The following is a 13,360-nucleotide window of genomic DNA, read 5'->3' as shown; positions in this document are numbered from 1 at the left end:
CCAGCAGGAAGAGGCCAGCAGGTAGAGGCCAGCAGGAAGAGACCAGCAGGAAGAGGCCAGCAGGTAGAGACCAGCAGAAAGAGGCCAGCAGGTAGAGACCAGCAGGTAGAAACCATCAGGAAGAGACCAGCAGGTAGAGACCAGCAGGAAGAGACCATCAGGAAGAGACCAGCAGGAAGAGGCCAGCAGGAAGAGGCTGGAGTGACTTTCATTGATCTGACTAGGGATGCTAGGAAGCTAGGGGATGAATAGGTGTTACAGAAACCAATATTAATAATTTGTTTCTTAATGCTGAGGATGGAAAGAGATAGCCATGGCTTGGAGGTGGAGTAGGGAGAGTAAATGATGTTCAGGAGATCTGGCAATCTGGCACACCAAGGAGAAGGGGGTTTGAGGGTGTATTAGATGTTAATATCAGACTCTGACTGAGTTACTTCACCTGAACTGTAGATTCTCCTATGTAGTTGGCACAGTAATATTTACTCTACTGTATTATTTTGTTTGTTTTTGAAACAGGGTCCCACTATATAGCCTTGACTGACCTGGAGCTCAGAGAGCTACTGCCTCTACCTTCTGAGTGTTGTGATTAAAGGCTGTGTCACTACATCTGGCTTTACTGTATCATTTTGGTGACTAAATGAGGTAATTTATGGAAAGGCACACAGACTAGAACTTATTATAATTTTTTCCTTTTTCACTTTTTCAAAACCATTTATATTTTCTTAAACCTAAATATTTGTAAGGGGAATAGTGAGGAAATGGCCCTAAGAAAATGGCAACTTACACCATAGTAAGAAGATAGATGGGGGCTGGCAAGATGATTCAGCGAGTAAAGGTGTCTGCTGCCAAGACTGATGACCTGAGTTCAGTCCCCAGGCCTGAACATGCGGAAGAAGGAGAGAACTGACTGCTGCAAGTTGTCCGTTGACCCCGGCATGTATCCTGTGGCACAGGTGCCCCCTGACAAACAAGCAAATAGATAAATTCAATTAAAAATAAAGAGAGATGAAAGGCCCTGAAAGGACATGGCCAGCCCTCTAGACCTTCAATGTGCTGTTTTACTTAGCACAGTGATTTAATTAAGAGGCACATCGTCTGTAAATGCACTCAGCTAATGAGTGTGCTTGTCGTAAGCAGTGACACATTGTCAGGTGGTCTAACGTTCCACATTATGCTCTACACTTTGAAGTAGAGAGAGTACAAGCAAAGCAAGTCAGTTTTAGCGTTAGGAGTAGTCTCCCTTAACAAAAAGCTACTGGAAGGTAAGGTGTATTACAGAGCCTCCTAGAAATGTTTAGAAAGTTTTCAGATTAAGTGAACAATGCTATTTTAAAGTGCCTATGTATTTTTTTCAGTTTAAAAATCAGTTACAGAAAAGCTACAAAGATTGTTGGCATTGTGCAATAAATATCCCTGTAGTGTCTTGAAATCTAGTGTGACATTTGGCACAGGTCCTCAGTGTTTCTCAAACAGCATCCATCTTTATATATGAGGCTACATCAGAACAGTGAACTTCACTACAAGGCTACTGTTCATGCTGTCATTGACCACAGTCATCAAAGTGTTTACAAAGCCGGTTGATGAGTACATGCAGTCATGTATGGTCCTGTACAACCAACCGTTTGCTGATTGACTTCATTGGGCATATCTGTTTCTGACTGGTACTGGAGAGAGGGTGGAAGCTTTCTGAGTGTGAATGTACCCAGTGATTTGAGCCATGACAAACGTACAGTCTGGCTAGCTCCATTTCCCTATCCCTGGTGGCCACCCTCCTGGGCTGTTTTACTGAGTGTACATCTGGTATATTCTCTAAATGGCACATGGCCCCCCATGCATCCATGGATTCCCCTGGGCAATCGATTTTAAAACAGCTCCTTGCATTTTGTGCAGAGATGCGGAAATTGGCCACTGGCTACAGGATGGATGCAGAGCTTGAGTTGAAAATCCAATGAAGCAGAATTCTTCACTTAGTTTTTAATTAAACAGCTGTGTTAATTCAAACAGGACACTTTAGGCCTGGGGAGCTGGCCATATCCTCTAAGGGCTGTAAGTAGCCTTTCTTCTGTCTTCTTACACTGGGGTGAGTTGCTGTTTTATGAGGGCCATCTCCTCACTGTTTCTTTTATGAATTCTCAAGTCTAAGAGAACATAGTTTTAGAAAGTGTTTTCTTTCTTTCTTTCTTTTTTCTTTTTCTTTTTATAAGAAGGCTGCTTTTATCTGAGGGATCTAACTTCTTCCTGCAGTGACTGTTTTGCAGTCACTCACTTGCATTGCCTCTGGCATTGATTGGGTCACATGTGTTTGAACTGATTCTGTGCTTGGACCTTAATACAACTCTGATAGAAATGTCCATGTTGAATTTGTTGTGACCTCAGACATTCATTGGTATGAGAGAGTCATTGGGGTCTTAGGGATTGGAATCATCTTGGGGCAGACCACACTGCTGTGACTATCGCCTTTGGTCAGTGGTACAGTGTTTTCTTCTTCTCCTGCTTAGAAAAGACAGCTTGGTTATTGGCAGTAACTCCAGGTGATGTTTTCTGGTTTATAATGAACTCCAGAGGTTAACACACTGACTAGTGTTGAAATGAGAGGAGTGTATCCGATTTATTTTTTTGTATGTTACCATTATATTTTGAATTAAAACCTTATAAAGACAAAATTAACTTAAAGTGAAGATCTCACCATAGGATTGTTTTGAGGTATAATGTAAATATAATGACAGATTAATTCATAAGCCCAGGACTTTTCTGGTAGCAGATTTATATTGCCCTTTAATGCCTATCTTTGATTAGAAGTCCTGGCATAAAACTTAACATAACGACAGCAACATCCTGACCAATTATCCAAACCATCCAGCCATCCTAGAGTGTCCAGAACCTCGCATATGATCTGTAGGATTAAGAGGTTAGCTCCTGTAACTTCAAACAAAGTGCTTTCATAATAAAAGTAAAACGCACAAAATCTGAGGTCACTTCCTCTCTTAATTAGTTGCACTGGCCAGGTGGAGGCGAAGCTCTCTGTGCTGGGCTCGGGCTGTCCATAAAGCCAAGCAACATGACAGCACAATAGAGGAGGAACAAAGATCGTTTTAATATGTTTCTATCCTGTGTCACAGTTTGAGATTGCCCTGGTTTATGTCGCTTTTGGCAAACTTACATAAAAGTGACCTTGTACTGTATTTTATGACCAGATGACTTTTCCCCTCAGTGGCTAATTTGTCTCAGGCCTCCATCTTAAAGAGAAGTGAGTAGGAAGCCAGCCTGGGACTCCGTGAGCTTTCATTGCATTCTTTCATTATTTTTGCTCGTTTTTTTTGCCACTGATGATCCATAAATTGTTGGAAATGAGCGATTAAGGAAGTGCTGCTTAGTGTTAGTGGCAAATGCGCATACTCAACCTGGTTCTGCTGGGTGAGAGGAAATCATAGACAAGAGGAAGGCTCCTGCTGGGAACCTTGCAAGGAAATTTGACTTGGGCATGTTTTGATCTTGGCGTTTATTACAGAAAATGAAGTCATATCTCACTAACTGTTGCTATGTGTTAATTTGATTCTCCCAACACCTGCAAGAAAAAGATGTAGTCATGTATTAATCAGAACTCTTTGCCTTCCCCCACTAGGGAGCACTGGTTTCTTCCCAGAAATAGTAAGGACAGGATCGGCTGTTTTCAAAACAGGAGCACTGTTCTGTGAAAGGTGGCAGTGCCAGTCTCTTGAGCTTTCCATATCTGAAGGTGCACACAGGAACTCAGAGGAAGTCATTGTGAGGAAAATAATAAGGCATTTAATTATAACAATTGTTCAAATTTATAAAGACTTTGACTTAAAATTCATTTAGCTCCTAACGTTGCGTTGCCACCGTTCTTTGTACCCTTGCCTGTGTGAAGGAGCTAATTACGTCTTTAGCTACAGTGTCTGGTTTTATTGACGACATTGTTTTCTTAACACCACTCAGCTCTCAGGCATTATAGTGCTTTGATTTCTTTAATTTTTCTCTGCATCTATAAAAAAATAAGGGATTCCTACATTTAAGGGTAGATTCTCTTTATTTGAATAAAAGTAGGTTTCTGGACTCAAGTCCAGACTCTCCTTATCTACTATGCCTCAGACGTATTTTTCAGTCTTTCTGTGAAGCTTGCTGCTCTCACCTGTGTTAGTAACATACCCAAGATGTGCTGGGAGCACAGTTATATACTCAGTGCTCATATGTGTCTAGTATGTGGAGTTGCTAATGAGACATCAGGGTTGTGTATTGTGTATGGGGTTACTTTTTACATCACAGCACAATATGAAGGTGCATTGTGTTGAGTCAGAGAGGCACACACCTGTAATTCCAGCACTTGGGCAGCTAACACAGGATTACAAGTACTAGCTTAGCTTGGCATAAAAGGTATGAAGATGAGGCCAGGTTTAAAAAAAAAAGTTACATTGTATTGTCATGGGGCACTTTTGTTTATCTGTCTCTTGAGTTATGTGTTTTACTTAGAAAAGTGCAGGTTGTGCTGCTTTCATAGGGAACCAAACCTTATACTTTATTTTATAGGATGATTAAATTAACTAATGCCTCAGAGTGTCTCATAGTTCAGCCCTCTGTTAAATGAAGAGAAGAGCCCTGTTAGGGAAGAAATAAAAAGCTACCAGCTTCACATTTGAAAGTAATATGCTTTTAATTACCACAGTCCCAATCTTTATATTCAGAAAACAATTTTATAGAAATAATCATTGCTAATTAGAAGTTTCCCCCCATTTTTGGGGGGGGGATAAAAAACTTTACTTTTGGGTTAAAATGAATTTTATTTGAGAGTGAAGTTAGATGTCAGATTTAATGCTGCTGGAGACTTCTTAGTTGCAGGACCCTAGATAGTGCTCACCATGTACCACACAGCTTAAGTTGTAGATCTTGTGTCTATTTGGCATTTAAGCTTATATTTACTTGCCTATAAAATGATTTTTCAGTGTGTTGCTCTGGTAATAATTTGCAAAGTCTATGAAATGTTTGGCAGTGTCTCTCTGAATCTACACAGCTGAAATCGGCTGGCTGAAACGTGCTGCGGCGTATTAATTGACAGCCCGTTGATGGAGTTTGTAGACCAGGGATAGAAGTGTAAGTGACGGCCAGCTTAGTTTAAGTGGTGTTTCAGGTTGTGGTGAACTACTCTAGTCACTGACAGCGATAGTACTTCAGACAGACTGCTGTGTACACCTTCAATTAAAGAGAAGAAAAATTCTAGTCTTAGGGAGATACAGGGGAGATGAATTTTAAGGAGCAGACATGTAAATTCTACATGTAAATGCATCTTTTTAGTGGATGAAATGAGAACATTAGGCAAAAATTGAAAAAGGGGGTATATTTATGATCAAAACATTAAAATAAATATATTAAAATGATCACTTTTGTGAAAACAATTCCCATTTTTTTTCTTGGTTATTTTGTAACAGTAGGTTTAAATATTTATACTTTTTAAATTCTAACTGGGATTAGCTGCTAATGTTTTCATTATATAATAATGAGTCTTAAATTCTCTAAGCAGCTGATTTGATCATAGATTTATGAAAGGCTTACATTTAAAAAAGAATTATTCTGTTTTATGTGTATGAGTGTTTTACTTGCATGTTTGTTTGTGTATGTATCACATGTGTGCCCAGTGCCCAAAGAAGCCAGAATAAGGTGCCATATGCCCTGGAACTGATGTTAGGAATGATTGCTACCAACCATGTGGGTGCTGGGAACCAAATCAGGGTCCTCTGCAAGAGCTGCAATTGCTTTCAATAGCTGAGAATCTTTCGAGACCCTAAGGCTTACATTTTTAGAACTTCTTTGAGGTATCAGAATTATTGTGGTGTAGGAGGGTCTTCTGTCTATGTGTTACTTTCATTGGTTAAATAAAGAGACTGCCTTGGCTTTTTGATAGGGCAGAAAATTAGGTGGGCAGAGTAGACAGAACAGAATTCTGGGAGGAAGAAAGCAGAGGCAGGGAGAGCCGCCATGGAGCCAGCTGCCAGGTCAGACATGCTGAATCTTTCCCCGTAAGCCACGACCATGTGGTGACATACAGATTGTTAGAAATGGGTTGAATCAAGATGTGAGAGTTGGACAATAAGAAATTAGAGCTAATGGCCAGGCAGTAGTTTAATTAATACAATTTCCATGTGGTTATTTTGGGTATAAGCTAGCCAGGCAGCTGGGACACAGCCCGCCGCCGCCCCTCAATACAACATTATTGGCTGAATAATTTCTATTCTTTTTAAAACACATGTAATTTATGTCATATTTTTAGTATAAGGTTTTATTTAGTTAGTTTTGGGTGGGGTCACAGGGTCTCTCTATGTAGTCCTGGCTGTCCTAGAACTTGCTCTGTAGACCAGGTTGGTCTCAAACTCACAGAGATCTGCCTGCCTCTACCTCCTATGTGTTGGGATTAATGCATGTACCACCACACCTGACATAGTTTGTTTATTCTGTGTTAGGAAAAAATTGATGAAAGACTGCTTTATTCTGTTGTGGTAAGTGCATTAGATGATACCTTGACTGCAGAGAGGAGTTTTCTTTCTTCCACTCTCTTGGTCCACCTTCCTGGGAGTCCAACTACCATATGTTTTTTTTCCTGAACATCTCTCTTCCCATACAAAATCTCTTCTAGTTTTGTTTTCTTTTTTATCTTTTGTTTTTTTTTTTTTTCAAGACAGGGTTTCTCTGTGTAGCTTTGGATCATTGTCCTGGAACCCACCCTGTAGACAAGGCTGGCCTTGAACTCACAGAAATCCACCATCTGCGTCTGCTACTACTGGTTAGTTTTGTTTTTCTTAAAGATACAGTTGCTTATATAACTAGCTCCCATGAAATTTTTGATGGCCTCTAATAGCTAACAAACTTGTTAACTTACATGAATTACATACAGAATACTCTGAAAGCTTTACTCCATTTGTTAAAATTTTATTAAATTTATTTATATTTTAGTGTGTGTGTGTGTGTGTGTGTGTGTGTGTGTGTGTGTGTGTGTATCCTTGGTGCCCACAGAAGACAGAAGAGGATAGTGGATCCTTTTGAACTAGAGTTACAGGAGATTGTGAGCTGCTATATAGAAGCCAGGAACCAAACCCAGGTCCTTGGCAAGGGCAGCAAGTGCTTTTAGCTGCTGAGTTATCCTTCCAGGCCTCCATCTGTCTTTTAAGCCACTGTTTCCATTAGGCATACCTGCTCATCCTCTGCTGTTCTCATTGAACTTGTTCCCACCTGGAACCTGCTTATTGTTTTCTTTTCCAAGGTTGGAATCTAAGTGCATATGCTGTTATTTTTGTCTATAAATTGTCTCTCTCTGCCTTACCTTCCAACATCCTGTTCTTGACTGATACCTCCAGGTTTTCCTAATGTTCTGTAGTGACTTTCTTGTAACTTTCAGGTTCTCCCACAGTAGGGTTGTATTGTGATTGTTTGCTGATGTGCTTTTGACAGAAATACTTGGGACACTGGACAGAGTCCTTGTGCGGGAAAACGAGGCACGGAAGCTGAATATTCTTGTTCCCTGAATTTATGAGCAGACCCAGGAATGCGCCATAATCCCTATGTGTGGAGTGTCTTTCATGATTGGTTAAAGGAGGTTAACTAGCTGATGCCGTAATTAAATATGACTGAGTAAAAAAAGAATGTAATTCTGTAACAAGCGTTGTGTATTATTAAGTGTGTAGTTCTCAAGAAGGCAAAAAGCCAAAACCAAACCAAACAAAAAACAAACCCTGGGTTTGGAGAAAAAAAAAGGAAGACCAAAACCCTAAGAGTAAATGAGCATGTGATCCCACTCCTCCTGGTCAGGGGAAGGAGCTGGTGGTGACTGTCAGCTCTGATGTGAGTCCACTGTGAGTGGAGGACGGGGCAGAATGCCTCCTCGTGAGACTTTCTCAGCCACAGGGCAAATCCATTTGTGTATGCCCTGCCACTGACAAAAGGATATCTCTTCTGAGACTTTGTTTATCTACCTTTATCTCCCAAGAATTTGGGGTTCAGTATTATATCTGTTATTAGAAAACCCCCAGTCAAGAAACTAGCATAAAAAATACTGAAAAATATTAAAAATCACTCATCACTTATTCTAATATATTAACTGAACATAACATATTAACTGAATATAACATATTAACTGAACATATAATACTTTTAAATGTGTGTTGGTCAACAGTGGTTTATATAATACACATTTAAGGCAGGTTTTAGCAAGTTTATTTGATATAATTTAAAATTCATACTATACAATGTGTTTAACTTGGTCCTGCTTATGACATGTGTTGTCTACTGTCCCTTAAATTAATTGTGTGAGAAAACTCAGGACTTGACAATAAGCAACACATAATCAACCCAAACAGAGTACTTTCTCTGGTTTTTCTGCATCTTTATTCTTAGCTTCTTTCTTGGTAATTTGATAGTTGATTTAGCTCTTAAAGTGCTGTCATCCTTTCAAAGCAGGTGTGTATTCTATTTCAGTTACTCACTTTTCCCATGAGCTTTTGTAAAAAATCTAACATTTATATTTATTTTAGATAACTTTGTAGAGTGATTTAAAAAGGCAAGTTAAAAATTTTATCTATATTTCTATATAGTTTATTCTAGAAAAATTTACACACATATTATTTCTTAATGTTAAATTCTTGTTCATGGTTAGATGTCATATTTTGGCACTTTTGGATCATAAGCTTTACACAGCAATGTCACTCCTATCCATTATTTCTTAATATTAAATTATTGTTCATGGTTAGACACATTTTAGGACTGTTGGATCAAGAGCATCAGGAATCATCACTAACACTTTTTTTATTTTAGTCTGTGGTTTCCTGGCATTTCCCCACAATTTTGTTCTCTACTCTTTGTCTTTTAGGGGCTCTCCAGGCTGTTGGTAGCACATTTGTTTCATAGTGAGATGCAGTTCATACTTTGGACTGCTCACCAAATACTGTGGACAGGGCTGAGAAAGACAGACTGATGGGTTGTCTTTCTTCCCTTTCAGTGTGTATCTCGTCATCCTGAACCTGCATCTCTGATTCCTTTTTAGTTTTTGCTCAGAGTGCTATTGTCCTTTATCTAGGACATGGCAGTCATATAATTCCTAGCTAACTTTTGTGACTGTCCTTATTTCTGGCTTGGAAGAGATTCATGTTCCCTATTTGAAACTGCTCAGATTTCTTCTTCAAAGATGGGCACAGTGTTTTTCCTCCTCTTTACCTTTTTTTTCCTGCTTTGGCCTTTTATGACCTTACTACCCACTTTAAGAAAGGCAATTTTAAATCCACTGAAGGGATTCACACTATAGTACAAGTTCTTCCTGAGTACACGTGGGCTTCAGAGTCTTCGTGTTTACTTCCCCAGGGTTTGTCTTGCTTGGACACTCACAGGGCTGACGGTTTTGGCTAATTATCCTGTGCATGTTGACAACTGTTTGTTTTCATTAATATTTTATACTTTTAGAAAAAATCTTACTATATAGCCTTGACTTTTCTCAAATTCACAATTCTGCTTCAGCCATCCAAGTTCTAGAATTATAGGCTTGAGCCACCATACCTGAGAATATTTAGTATAAATATTTTATTGAAAGCCAACTAACACTAAATTGTGTTTCATGCCATTTATTGTATTTGTGTTACTGTATATTGGTAATTAGTGTGAGAATATATTATTTACCTTCACCACTATGGTAGTTTGAATAAGAATGGTCTCCATGGTCAAGATCATGATTGGGAAACCCACGAAGACAGCTGACCCAAGCTTGTGGGAGCTCACAAACTCTAGAGTGACAGCTAGGAGCCTGGATGAGACTGACCTAGGCCCTCTGCATGTGGAGACAGTTGTATAGCTTGGTCTGTTTTGGGACCCTTAGCAGTGGGACCATTATCTGTTCCTGGTGCATGAACTGGCTTTTTGGAACCTATACCCTATGGTGGGATGCCTTGCTTGGCCTTAATACAGGGTAGGAAGAGCTTGTTCCTGCTTCAAATTGATATGCCATGCTTTGTTGACTCCTATGGGAGGTCTTACCCTTTCTGAGGAGTGGATGGGGGTGGTAGAAAGGAGGTGGTGGGAAGGCAATGGGAGGAGAAGAGGGAGGGGAAACTGGCTGGTATATAAAATAAATAAAAAAATTAATGAAAAAAAGAATGATTCCCCCATAGAATCATATATTTGAATGCTATGCCATCGGGGAGTGGCACTACTTGAGAAGGATTAGGAGGTGTGGCCTTGTTGGAGAAAGTGTGATACTAGAGATGGGCTTTGAGGGTTCAAAGTTGTTGTTCTTTTTCTACTCTGAGTCTCCATAAATAGAACTCTCAGTTATTCCTTAGCACCATGTGGACCTGTATGCTGCCATGCTTCCTGCCATTATAATAATGGATTAAACCTCTGAAACTTTATTAAATACTTTGTCTTGCAAGAGTTGCTTAGTCATGGTTATCACTTCACAGTAATAAAACATTGACTGAGATACCCACTTAAACTTATTTTGTATACACAAATTTTTCTGGTGCCAGATAAAAAATTGCTCAAGGACAGTTAATTGAGAATAGTGTATGTGACTTGTATGGTAGAGACAAAGTTGATGCCTGCCCTGTATGATGCACAATCCTGAACATTTCATTTTGTTGTCCTCTGGGATTTTTCTCCCGGCTTCTGTTAGCACATTGTCTGTAGATTTCTGATGAATGTCTGTGTGTAACTGCTTCACATTTTCCTTTGACCTTAATTTAGTGAAAAATAAGCTCAGATGTGGCTAAAGGATATGAAGACCAGAATGGTCAGTGGCGGAGTGTTGAAAAGCAAGACCAGTAATAGCCACCAAAGGATTCAGGAAGGGATATGGATCCTAATGTTGTGAGAACATGACAAGGTAGCCTGTACAGAGGACCAGACCCTATTCACCAGATCTACCACCACCAGAGATAGGAGATAAGAAAAGAGTAAACCTGAGAATCAGAACTTCATTGACATTTTTTCTTACCCTGATCAGAACACTATAGGCAGAGATTTCCTTTCCTGACTGCCTGCTTCCAAATAACCAGCAGCTGCTTCCCAAATAACTGACCCAGAGACTTAATATAAATTATAAATGCTTAGTCAGTAGCTCAGGCTTGTTACTACCTAAGTCTTATATTTTAATTAACTCATATTTCTTATCTATGCTTTGCCATAGACTCATGGCTTGTTACCTCATTTTCTTTTTCCCCCTTTTAAATTGTCTTTATTAAGCTTTATTTTTTTTCTCCAGTCCCTTCTCTTTCTCTCCCCCCCCCCCCCCCCTCTTTCATGGTCCCCATGCTCCCAATTTACTCAGGAGATCTTGCCTTTTTCTACTTCTGATATAGATTAGATCCATTTATGTCTCCTTTTTTTTTTTTTTTTTTTTTTTGGTTTTTCGAGACAGGGTTTCTCTGTGGCTTTGGAGCCTGTCCTGGAACTAGCTCTGTAGACTAGGCTGGTCTCGAATTCACAGAAATCCGCCTGCCTCTGCCTCCCGAGTGCTGGGATTAAAGGCGTGCGCCACCGGGTCCTCTTTGTTGTTTAGGTTCTCTGGGATTATGAATTGTAGGCTATTTTTTTTTTGCTTTATGTTTAAAAGCCACTTATGATTGAGTACATATGATATTTGTCTTTCTGGGCCTGAGTTACATCATTCAATATGACGTTTTCTAGAGACATCCATTTGCTCACAAATTTCAAGATGTCATTATTTTTTCCGTTGTGTAAATGTACCACATTTTCCTTATCCATTCTTCAGTCGAGGGGCATTTATGTTACCTCATTTTCTACAAATCCTACTTCCTTGGCTCTTTGGTGTCTCCCCTGACTCTACCATTTTTCTTCCCAGCCTTCTCCTAGTTTGGTTGTCCCGCCTATAATTCCTGCCTGACTAGTGGCCAATAAGCTTTTTTATTAAACCCATCTGAGTCACATATCTCTACAGTGTACTAAAGGATTATATTCCATACCAGAACACATATCATTAAGAGAAAAAAGTAACAAATGCTGTCAAGAATTAGAGGAAAGGGGAACACATATACCCTACTGGTGAGAATATGGTAGGTTAGCCATTCTGAAAATTAATATGGAATGTCTTTAAAAAAAAAACTAAAAATGGAATAGCAAACTATTATATGATCTAACCATACTTCTCCTGGGAACTTAAAGGTTTTAGGTTACTGTGACATTTAATTTTAATTGTAAAGTTGACTGGATTTAGAATCACCATGGAGACATATTTCTAGGTGTGTGTGCCTTTGAGGATATTTGTAGAAAGATCTTTTTTTTTTTACTTTATTCCTTCTATTTATTTATTTATTATTCATTTTTATATTTCAATTACAGTTCTCTCTCCCTCTCTTCCTATTCCTCCATTGCCTTCTCCCATCTCACCCATCCACTCCTATCAAGGGTAAGGCTTCTCATGGGGAGTCAACAAAACCTGCACATTAAGTTTAGATGGGACCAAACCCCTCCCCATTTGCAGAAAGACTTAACTGAAGAGGGAAGACATACCTTGAATGTGGATGGCATGTCTCATGGGCATGTCTCATCTCTGTTAGCTTCCTGACTTCAGACATAATGTGACAGCTTTCCATGCTCCCACTGCCTTACCTTCCCCACTCTGATTGCTGTATCATTTTGAACTATGAGCCTTTAAAGTGCTTCTTGTCAGGTGTTTGGTCACAGCAATAAAAAATAACTCATACAATCAGCTCACAACAGAGATACCTGAAGGTCTGCGTTTATTGTGCCAGTGGTCATATTCTTGGCTAATGGAATCAGCCCAGGTATCTGTCAGTGGATGACTGAACACATACAGACACACATACACATATGCACACATGCACACACATTGAGTTTCATTCAGTCACGAAGAATGAAATGGTGTTTGCATGAAATGGATGAGAATCATCACATTGAAGTCAGGCAAAGTGAAGATAAATCCACATTTTCCTCTAATATGAAGACCCTAGATCCAATCAATCAATCTGTCAGTCAATATATCTCTATCTATCTGTCTGTCTGTCTATCTATCTATCTATCTATCTATCTATCTATCTATCTATCTATCTATCTATGAATAATGTGGAAGCAGAAGCTTTCTGGGTGCTTCTATCTGGGATCAGGAAGATTAGTGGGAAGGGGTGGGGGAGAAAGATCAGGGAATGGGGTACATGATACTTAAATATTTAAATGAAAATGACTTTGAAATGTGTAACTACATACAATGAATATACACCAAGAAAAATGATGAGTTCATCAATACAAAGACAAATGAATAAAAATAAGCATTTGCGTGAAGCTGACTGTGCTGGCTAGTTTTTATTGTTTGTTTTTTTTTTTTTTTTTTCCTGAA

At 39.2% G+C, this 13,360-nt stretch overlaps 1 protein-coding gene across 4 annotated transcripts in view; it reads left to right on the top strand.

Annotated features, from left to right (window-relative positions):
- Positions 1-13,360, top strand: part of Lmbr1 (limb development membrane protein 1) — a 136,435-nt gene that overhangs the window by 53,366 nt on the left and 69,709 nt on the right. The window contains exon 1 of one of the 4 annotated variants that reach the window (XM_026789377.1): positions 534-642. The exons of 2 other annotated variants lie outside the window; for them this stretch is intronic. The gene's annotated coding sequence lies outside the window, so the exon portion shown is untranslated. Of the gene's footprint in view, positions 1-533; positions 643-6,770; positions 6,791-13,360 lie in introns of those variants that run through there. One more of the 4 variants, XM_026789378.1, reaches the window with a different exon arrangement.

Source organism: Microtus ochrogaster, unplaced genomic scaffold, assembly GCF_000317375.1.
Source record: "Microtus ochrogaster isolate Prairie Vole_2 unplaced genomic scaffold, MicOch1.0 UNK18, whole genome shotgun sequence".
Classification (NCBI taxonomy): Eukaryota; Metazoa; Chordata; class Mammalia; order Rodentia; family Cricetidae; genus Microtus; species Microtus ochrogaster.
Note: the sequence above shows the minus strand (reverse complement) of the source record. Positions and strands in the feature narration are given on the sequence as shown.